This window comes from Hypanus sabinus, chromosome 5 (genome assembly GCF_030144855.1).
Source record: "Hypanus sabinus isolate sHypSab1 chromosome 5, sHypSab1.hap1, whole genome shotgun sequence".
Lineage (NCBI taxonomy): Eukaryota > Metazoa > Chordata > Chondrichthyes > Myliobatiformes > Dasyatidae > Hypanus > Hypanus sabinus.
The window spans coordinates 60,557,808-60,567,046 of NC_082710.1; the positions used below are offsets into that span (position 1 = coordinate 60,557,808).

A 9,239-nucleotide genomic window follows, 5' to 3' on the forward strand; every position below is an offset into this window, starting at 1 on the left:
AGGCTGTGCTGCAACCAGTTAGGATGCTCTACACTGTGCATCTACAGAAGATTTTCAAAGTTGTTGTGACATGCCAAATCTAGGCAATCTTCTGAGAAAGTAGAGGCACTGTCGTACTGGTCCCAGGAGAGATCCTCTGATGATAAAGATGATAGGAATCCATAAGTAACAAATTAAAGGATTTCAGCAGTTGAGGGTCTGAAGCAATATGCAGTCTGTTGTTGTTATGGATTAGGGAGTATCAATAAATGGTGGATTAGGAAGTATCAATATGGGTGGATTGAGTGTATCAATAATGGGTGGATTGGGAGTATCAGTAATGGGTGGATTGGGAGTATCAATAATGAGTGGATTTGGGGGTATCAGTAATGGGTGGATTGGGAGTATCAATAATGGGTGGATTAGGGAGTATCAATATGGGTGGATTGGGTGTACCAATAATGGGTAGATTGGGAGTATCAGTAATGGGTGGATTAGGGATGAGCGCAGATGTACAGGAAATGGAGGAGATGCAGATGAGGGCAGCATCAGTAGTTGAGGGAGGGAGACACCATTCTTTAAAGAAGGGGGTTCTCCTCCAGCCCCCCCCCCTCCCGTGTTCCCACTGTTCACTAAACAGTGACAGTTCCTTGAACAGGGTGTTGGCAACAAGCTATATTTTCCGATTCTAAATTGGTCAAACTGCAGCCTTTTAAAGACCCAGAGGAGGCCATGGATAAGCCTGCATGAAAATTATTTTAAGTTACCTTAGTGCACATTGAGAAAGGAACAGCACAAATTGCAGTGGGACAGGTTGGTTTGCATAGGTTTTCAGAGCCCTACCAGGTATACTATGGTGTTCACCCTCTTGAAAGATCTTTGGACATCAGCCTCTGAGACAGAGATCACAGGGTCACCAGATGCTGCAGGGATTCACATAGGTGTGGTTTTATTCTCCCTTTCAAAGCGTGCATAAAAGGCATTGAGCTCATCTGCAGGTGAAGCATCACACCATTCATGATGTTACATTTTGCTTTGAGGGAAGTGATGACCTGCAAACCCTGCCAGATCCGATATGCATCCGATTCTGTCTCTAGCCTCTATCGGAAATGTGTTTTCACTCTTAAGATAGACTTCTGCATGTCGTACATGGACTACTTTTATAGTTCTGGATCACCTGTCCTGAATGGCATAGAACTAGCCCTTAGCAGGCTACAAATTACCTGGTTCATCCACAGCTTTTGATTTGAATATGGCTGGTATGTTCTTGAAGGCACACACTCATCCACTCTTGATGAAGTGTGTGACAACTGTGGTGTATTCATTCAGTCTCAAAGATGAATCCCTGAATATTGTCCAGTCCATTCACTCAAAGCAGTCCTGTAAGCGTTCCTCCATGTCCCTTGGCCACCACTGATGCTGCGATCTTTAGTCTCTGCCTATACACTGGGAATACAAATACAGCCAGGTGATTGGACTTTCCAAAGTGATGAAGCCTTGTTTCAGATAACCCAAGTGTTTTAGCATGGTTTACCTTTGGTGACTATATCCAGGTTTACTGTATCTCCCAATGAATTGTCACAGTGCCTTCTATCTGTTGAAGAGATATAGAGCTTGTAGTTTCCAAAGCTTTAAATTTTAAAACTCTCTGCTACACTCTGCTCCTTGGTCCCTTCTACCCCTCCAGGCCCTCTCTGCTGCTAGGAGTACCTCATCCCTCAATCCTTTCTGTAGATTACCTGCCAATGATGTGAAGAGAAGCACATAAAGTATTTCCTATGTACCTCTTAGTCTTTATTAATTTGACAATGCTGGTTGTGCAATGGTAAAATATCCCACACATGGCGTTCTGCTTATGTGTGTTCCTGTTAATAATTTTGAATCCCCCACAATGAGAATTGGCAAAAGGTGCATATCCAAATAACATAAGTAGTTTTTTATACTGCAAAATCTGTAACAGTAATAAAATATTGATCTTGTATCTATGTCAGAGCAGATAACCCATGACGTTTGAACAATGAAGGCAGGGAGTATCATTGAGAGGGAAAATAAATCAGCCATGATTGGATGGCAGAACAGACTTGATGGGCCAAATGGCCTAATTTTGCTTCTGTGTCTTAAGGTCTTAAACATCTTCAAGCAATAAAGGTGTTTTAAAAATAGTACCTGAAGATATTCTGTTTGTCTGGAGCTGTGATAACAATTGTGAAGTGGGCTGAGTCACCCTGGAAAGAAGTAATCCTTTTAAAGGGCCCTGCTCCACCAGATACTTTCTTTTCTGCACACACTGTTGTGTAATGAAAATTTACATCAACACTTCACCAAGTAGCACATTCTTGCAGCATGCAATAACCCCAAATCATAAACTATGTAAAATATCCCAAATTCGAACTTCTTGTAAAAATAAAAATGGGACAAAATGAAGAGTTCTAAAGAAAATTAACAGTGTGTGATTGTAATGTTTTATTTCTAGGACTTGACAATAAACCTGAGGCAAAATAAGCAGAAGTACACAGGAGATAATGATCAAAGGCAGAAATTACCTGATATCTCAGAAGGTATTGGGCCCTGATGGTGTACCTGGTAGTACTCTGAAAACCTCTCCCAAACAACTGGCAGGAGTGTTCAAGAATATCTTCAATCTCTCACTGCTCCTGTCGGAGGTTTCCACTTGCTTTAAAAGAGCAACAATCATACCAGCGCCCATGAAAAGCAGTGAGAGCTGCTTCAATGACTATCGCCCAGTGACACTCACATCTACTGTGATGAAGCGCATTGAGAGGTTTGTCATACCCTCAGTTCTAATTAAAAAGCTCCAAAACCTCTCTCTGCAACTGGATCCCCGACTTCCTCATTGGAAGACCACAGTCTCTGGGTGTCAAGTCGGAGTTCTTTCTCTTCTTTTAACCGGATTCCACTCAATGACCAAACAACTTTTCCTTTTATCCCCCCTTTTATTTCTCACAAGTGCGGCAGTTTGATAGTTCCATTAGTCAGTAGGCATAAGTCCAGTCATAAGTAATCAGTCAGAGGTCAGTCATTAGTCAAAAGGTAAAAAAGCTGGCTGCCTCTTGGACTTTGTAGATGAATTCAGACCTGCACCTCCGTTTCTCCGTTAAGGTCTCCGACCATTATGTTTTCAAACTGGGCAAACACTCCTGAAGGTTCGCGAGCTCTTCTTAAACCTCGCACCGTTTCCAAGAAGCGCCTGCGCACGATGATCCCCGTGCTGAAGCTAACGCTAACCCAAATGCAGTGACAGCAGTGCTCCTTTTCATGAAACAGTCTCTCAAGTTATTTAAAGTTCAGCATCTTACCGCGGATTCCAACACTGCTCCCGGATTGCCGCTGTGATGCTGCGGGGTCCAGCCTCCCCCACCAAATGTTCCGATCAGAAGCAGCACTCAGGTAGTGGGTTCTGACCGGCCTATCAGTGGATTCTTGCTCTTACTTTTAAATTTTATTTTCTTTTGCCTCTAGGTCCAAGTACTTTCAGGAAACTCAAGTTTGACTTGACACTGTGGTTCAGAAATAACATCTCCTCCTCACTGATAATCAACACTGGCGCACCTCAAGGATGTGTGTTTAGCCCACTGCTCTACTCCCTCTCTACACCCACAACTGTGCGGTTAGACACAGAACAACAGTGGAAATGATGAGCAGTTTCAAGTTCCTGGGTACCAACATCTCTATCGATCCTGGGACCCCATCATGGATAGATCAATGAATAATGGTACAGCGAGAGGTGGATGCCTCCAAACAGTGACATCCGTCACTAAGGACCCCCATCGCCCAGAACCTGCCCTTGCTTCATTGCTACCATCAAGGAGGAGGAACAGGAGCCTGAAGACACTCACTCAATGTTTGTTCTCCTCTGCTATCAGATTTCTGAATGCACAATGAAACTATGAACATTACCTCAGTATGTTTTTAATTTTTGCCCTCTCTTTTTGCACTACTTATTTAATTTCATTTTTATATATGCTTCTTTTTGAAATGTATAGCTTTTATTATTATTTATTGCAATGTACTGTCTCTGCGGAACAACACAGTTTACGGTGACACTAAATCTGGTTCTGATTCTCTGCATTAGACTTGTAAATTTATTCTCCATGAAACTTTAGAGAATGCAGAACCACAAGGTGAAAGGAAGTCATGATATTCTCAAAAAATGCTATGCAGGTACGTATGTAGATTTAAATAAAAATACTTAGAGCATCAGCACAGTATCTTTAAAAACTGGCTGTATCGCAACGTAATAGAAGCCCTTTCAACAGGCCCTTTCATCAAGCCATCACAGCAGGTCCTCACAGCAGGCCTTTTCAGTAGGCCCTTTCAGCAAGTCCTTTCAACAGGCCCTTGCAAACAGGCCCTTTCAGTAGCCCCTTTCAGCAAGTCCTTTCAACGGGCCCTTGCAACAGGCTCTATCAGTAGGCCCTTGCAGCAGGCCCTTTTAACAGACCCTTTCAGCAGGCCCTTTCAGCTTTCACAACCATTTGTCATGGAACAAAAGACAAACTGCTGAAGTAAGTCAGTGGGTCGGGCAGCATGTTTGGAGACTGAGGGATAGCTGACATTTCATGGTCAGCACCCACATCAGGACTATCTATCCTTTTGTATCCACTGTTGCTCCCTAACCTGTGGAGATCCCCCAGCATCTGCTGTCCTTTGTCTATTCATCAAGTTGCAACTGACCTTCTACCTCAGTGCTATTTTCCTGCCAAATTTCCACATCTCCTGATTTACATTATACCAGAAATCTGTTCATCTCTGTTGCAGGCATTATTTGTGTTTGTACTTACTTTATTTCTTACATCCAAGGGGGTAAAAATCTTTTATATTGTGTCTCCATTGCAATGTAGAAACAATAAAGAGGGGAAATGTGGAAGGATATTGGCCAAAGTGGGAGACAGAACAGACAAAGCCGAGACAGGGGAAGAGAGAAGTGTAAAACAAAAGACTGTATGGAAATTAGTTGAGACTGAGAGCGTGATAAGGATGTTTTATTGATAGCTCTATTTATTATCTTTTGCAAGCGGTATAAAGACTCACAGATACTACATTGGTTTTGCTATGACCATCTGGGTCACGTCCAAGATCTCTGAGTGAGATAAAACAAAATGTACACATAAGAAGGATTTTGGTGACATTTAAAGAAGAAAGGACATTGAATATCAGAGGCACAAGCTTGGTTCTGGCAAGAAAATTCATATTAACTGATTCACATCATGCTTAATAGCTTCCTTCAAATCAGCCAGGAACAGAAAAGACCTGAATCCGTTGGTATTTAAAACAGAAGGAAATAGCTGTAAAAATAATTCTTCTCCAATACGCTTGAGAGTTTATTCCCCTATAATAATCTCCCTTACCAAGACTTTCAACAGTAATGTAGCAATTTATCTTATATCAGCGTGTATAGGGGGTTTCCAATGCAGTTTATATATTCACACCTTAAAGTCAGAGACCATTTGATCCACAAGAAAATAGTACTACACTTCAGTAAAGTAACACTAAAAAGCATGCACTTGAATACAGATTGAGCTAACTCTACAAGGGAGCACTCCAGCATAAAGTGTATCTTTTCTTTTACTTTTCAACAATTGCAGGATTCTCTCGTGGCCAGGTATGCTAATAACTTTTTTCTGCGGAGATAACAACATGAGTGACAACATTTTTTTTGTCATTGCAAGCAACTTCGGGTGAAGCAGGCCTGACGGAACTGTGGAAGCTGCATCTGTAGGCCTGATGTGTGGCCTCTGTAGGCCTGATGTGTGGCCTCTGTAGGCCTGATGCGTGGCCTCCGTAGGCCTGATGTGTGGCCTCTGTAGGCCTGATGTGTGGCCTCTGTGTGACTGATGTGTGCCTCTGTGTGACTGATGTGTGGCCTCTGAATTTAAAAAATAAATGCAAATCCCATAATGGTGGACAGGAATGGACAGAGTTCTCTGCATGGTGTCCTTAGCAAACTGTGTGTTAGGTGCAATGAAAAATATTCCTTCGTTTCTAGATCATAATTTTCATTCAGAACTTATTTCCAGATAGAATTTTTTTATGATGAGATCAAAATGATAAGATTAGTAATGGCATCTGCTTGCTGACAATAACAGAGATTCACCTTAAGGATGCATTATTAGCCCACTGCTCTACTCCCTCTACTCCCAACACTGGCAGAATCTCAGGTAGCGATGAGGAGGCATACGGGAGCGAGATAGATTGGATGTTTGAGTGGTATCGCAGTAACAACCTCGCACTGAACGTCAGCAAGACCAAAGAATAGGTAGTGGACTTCAGAAAGGGAAGTCAGAAGGACTCTAGACCTCATTAAGGGGTCGGCAGCTGAATGGGTGAGCAGCTTCAGGAAGGGATACCAACGGCAACACTGAGTTGGGAGTTGGAGGAGATTTGGCATCAGCAAAAGTTAGCCAACTTCTACCTTCTGACTGATCGCATCACCACCTAGTACGGAGGTTCTATTGCACAGGATTGGAAGAGACTGCAGAGGGTTATGGACTTGACCAGCTCCTCCACAGGCAAATGTTCCCCTCCATTCAGGATATTTTCTAAAGGCAGTGCCTGAAGAGGGCAGCATTCACCACTGAGGAACCTCACCACCCGTAACACCCCTTCTTCTCATCCTTACCATGTGGAAGAGCTACAGGAACTTGAAGGTCCACTTTCAATGTTTTAGGAACATCTTTTTCCTTCTGCCATCAGATTTCTGTACAGCCCATAACCTTTGAACACTGCTTCATGATCCCTCTTTTGCACTAATGTGTTGTTTTTAATGTTGTAATGTTTTTCTATATCGTGCAGGGTCCTGCTGCACAGAACAACACGTTTCATGACATATTTCAGTGATAATAAACCCAGTCCTGAACCTGATTCTAATTTCAGGACAAGCAACTCTTGACTGCCCTCTACAATGGCTCTGAGTAGTATGATAGATTGAGAAAGATATCCCTGTCTGACTGAGAGTGTAACGCCAAGAAACTTACCCCTGGTCAGGAGGTCTTTCCATTCCACCTCTAGAACTTAGTTCTATTGAAACCAACTTACCTGAGAGAAATTTCTCAGCCTGTGCTTTCCTCTCACACATGTAAGCCTCTGACAGTAGACAAAACAACCCCAAACCTTGTAGAATCACAAACACATGAAAATCTGCTGGAACTCCGAACAACACACACAGAACACTGGCGAAACTCAGCAGGCCAGGACGCTGCCAGACTTTGTAGAACAGCTGGCGAAAATATCGACAGAGTAAATTCAGTTACACCTTTTTAACTCAAGGGATAATCCTATATCCCATTTTCTCCTACACTTATTAAAAATTCACATATTGCAAATCCCAGAAATGGTATCCAGATTTACATTCCACATCAGTGCACGTTCCTGTATATGACTAGTTCCCTGCTAGGTTAACTGAGCATGGGGTATTATTGAGGACCAAGAATAATATAGGGGTAGTGACCTCAGGTTTAGGCATTCTCACTGAAGTTCTGATGAAAAGAATACCTGAATCACTATCCACCTTTCAAATACTTTATTTACAGTATCTTCCACTGCTACCTAGAAACAGTTTTCTACTAACCGTGGAGGGTATAGTGAGATGTCCTTTATGCTTCTGCAACACATTAAACATGGTGTGGTTGAATAAAATACGAATTTCCCTCTCTTATCTAGCAGTACAATAGAATGCTTTCTGTCATAAGACTCAGAATACAGCTGAAGGCCTGTCTCATTTGCGACTCAATGAAATTGGTTAAAATTATCTGGCCCAGGGCTCCTTGCAGATTCCCAGCATTTATTTCTTATCAATAACCTCTAAAATGATGAGGAACAGGAAAAAAAAGGATCAATCAATATTTAAAACCGAATCTAAAGTTGTGAAAATTCCTTCACAGTGCACTTAGCTAAGAGTTTATTCCTCTGTATTAACCTCCCTCATTGGAATTTTCAACAGTCATACAGTAGCTTAACTTCAGCAGAGATTTAGAGGATATTCCAGTGCAGTTTATATGATCTGGACAATGTACAGAAGCAGTAAGGAATACCCACTTTATCTCATAATAAGGAAATACATTTTAATACACTAACATACAATTAAAATCACCACTAATGTGTTCAGAATGTTATTGGATCTGAAACCTCTCTGCTCCTGTCACACTGATCTCTTTATCTATCGGTCCTTCAGCTGCTCCTTGCTCTCTGCTGCCCCCTCTCTCTCCCTCTCTCTGCTCTCTGTTCCTCTCTCCCTCTCTCTCTCTCTCTCTCTCTCTCTCTCTTTCTCTCTCTCTCTCTCTCTCTCTGCTCCCCTCTTCTGTTCCCCTTCCTTGCTTCCCCTTGCTCTTGCTTACTCACTTTTCCCTGCTGCCTCTCTTTCTGCTCTTCTTCGGTCTTCATTTCCTTTCCCCTTTCCCCTCCCCTTTGTGGCAGACTTCCGGAAATGCTGGCATTGCTGTCAGTTTTAATAAAATGTCCAAACCCAAATGTCCTTCCGGCTTAAAATCCACCCCATTTGCATTGACCCCAGTTTTTCTCTCAACTCCTACATTCTTTTAAATGCAAATTAGAGGATTTAAAACAGCAACAGTGCACACACAAAGATATCTTGTTCATATGGGCAACTGTACCAACAGATAGATCGACCTTGAAAATTGAATGAACACCAGGGACCCGCGTGTTGTGACTGCAAGACCGCTGTAAGCATCTATTTATGGAATTAGAGTTAAGTAATAATTGCAGTTACTGCGTAATTTTTAATGCAACTTTTGCATGTTAGTCTGTTGAGTTTACTGTCATCCCAAAAGGTAACATTTGAACATTTGATAGCAAGATAGCAAGATCTTCATTCCTGTTCTGGTTAAAATGTTGCTCTTTATGCGGTTCTCAAACATAGCTGCATTGTTTCAAGCTGCTTAAGCTGTTGCTGCCTAGATACCTTGTGACATAGTGACTCTCTCAATACTGAATTCTCATTGGCAAACTCAGCAAACAAATAAGATTAGTAGGTGGAGGTAATCTGCAGCTGACGTCAGAGAGCAGCCCTGAAAATGTACAAGTGACTTAAAAGAAAGGTCTCTAGTTATTTGATTGCTAATCCAGTAATTGCAAAGTTAAATGATTTAAGTCAAAATTCACGAGCTCGTTGGATTTGATATTTGCAGTTTCAATATGCTTTTGTTCTAGAAATGTGTATAAATCAGTTTACATGTTCCTGATTTACACAATATTTAATTTCGCAGAGACACGTGGGTGTTTAA

The 9,239-nt window shown here is 41.9% G+C and overlaps 1 long non-coding RNA gene across 1 annotated transcript; it reads right to left on the reverse strand.

Annotated features, from left to right (window-relative positions):
- Positions 1-1,228: 1,228 nt before the first annotated feature.
- On the reverse strand, positions 1,229-8,672 carry LOC132393703 (uncharacterized). Its single transcript, XR_009512047.1, has 3 exons — positions 8,338-8,672; positions 1,514-1,573; positions 1,229-1,425 (listed from the first exon to the last, which is right to left on the reverse strand). It is a non-coding gene; the product is annotated as an uncharacterized LOC132393703 (long non-coding RNA).
- Between the last annotated feature and the right edge of the window lie 567 nt (positions 8,673-9,239).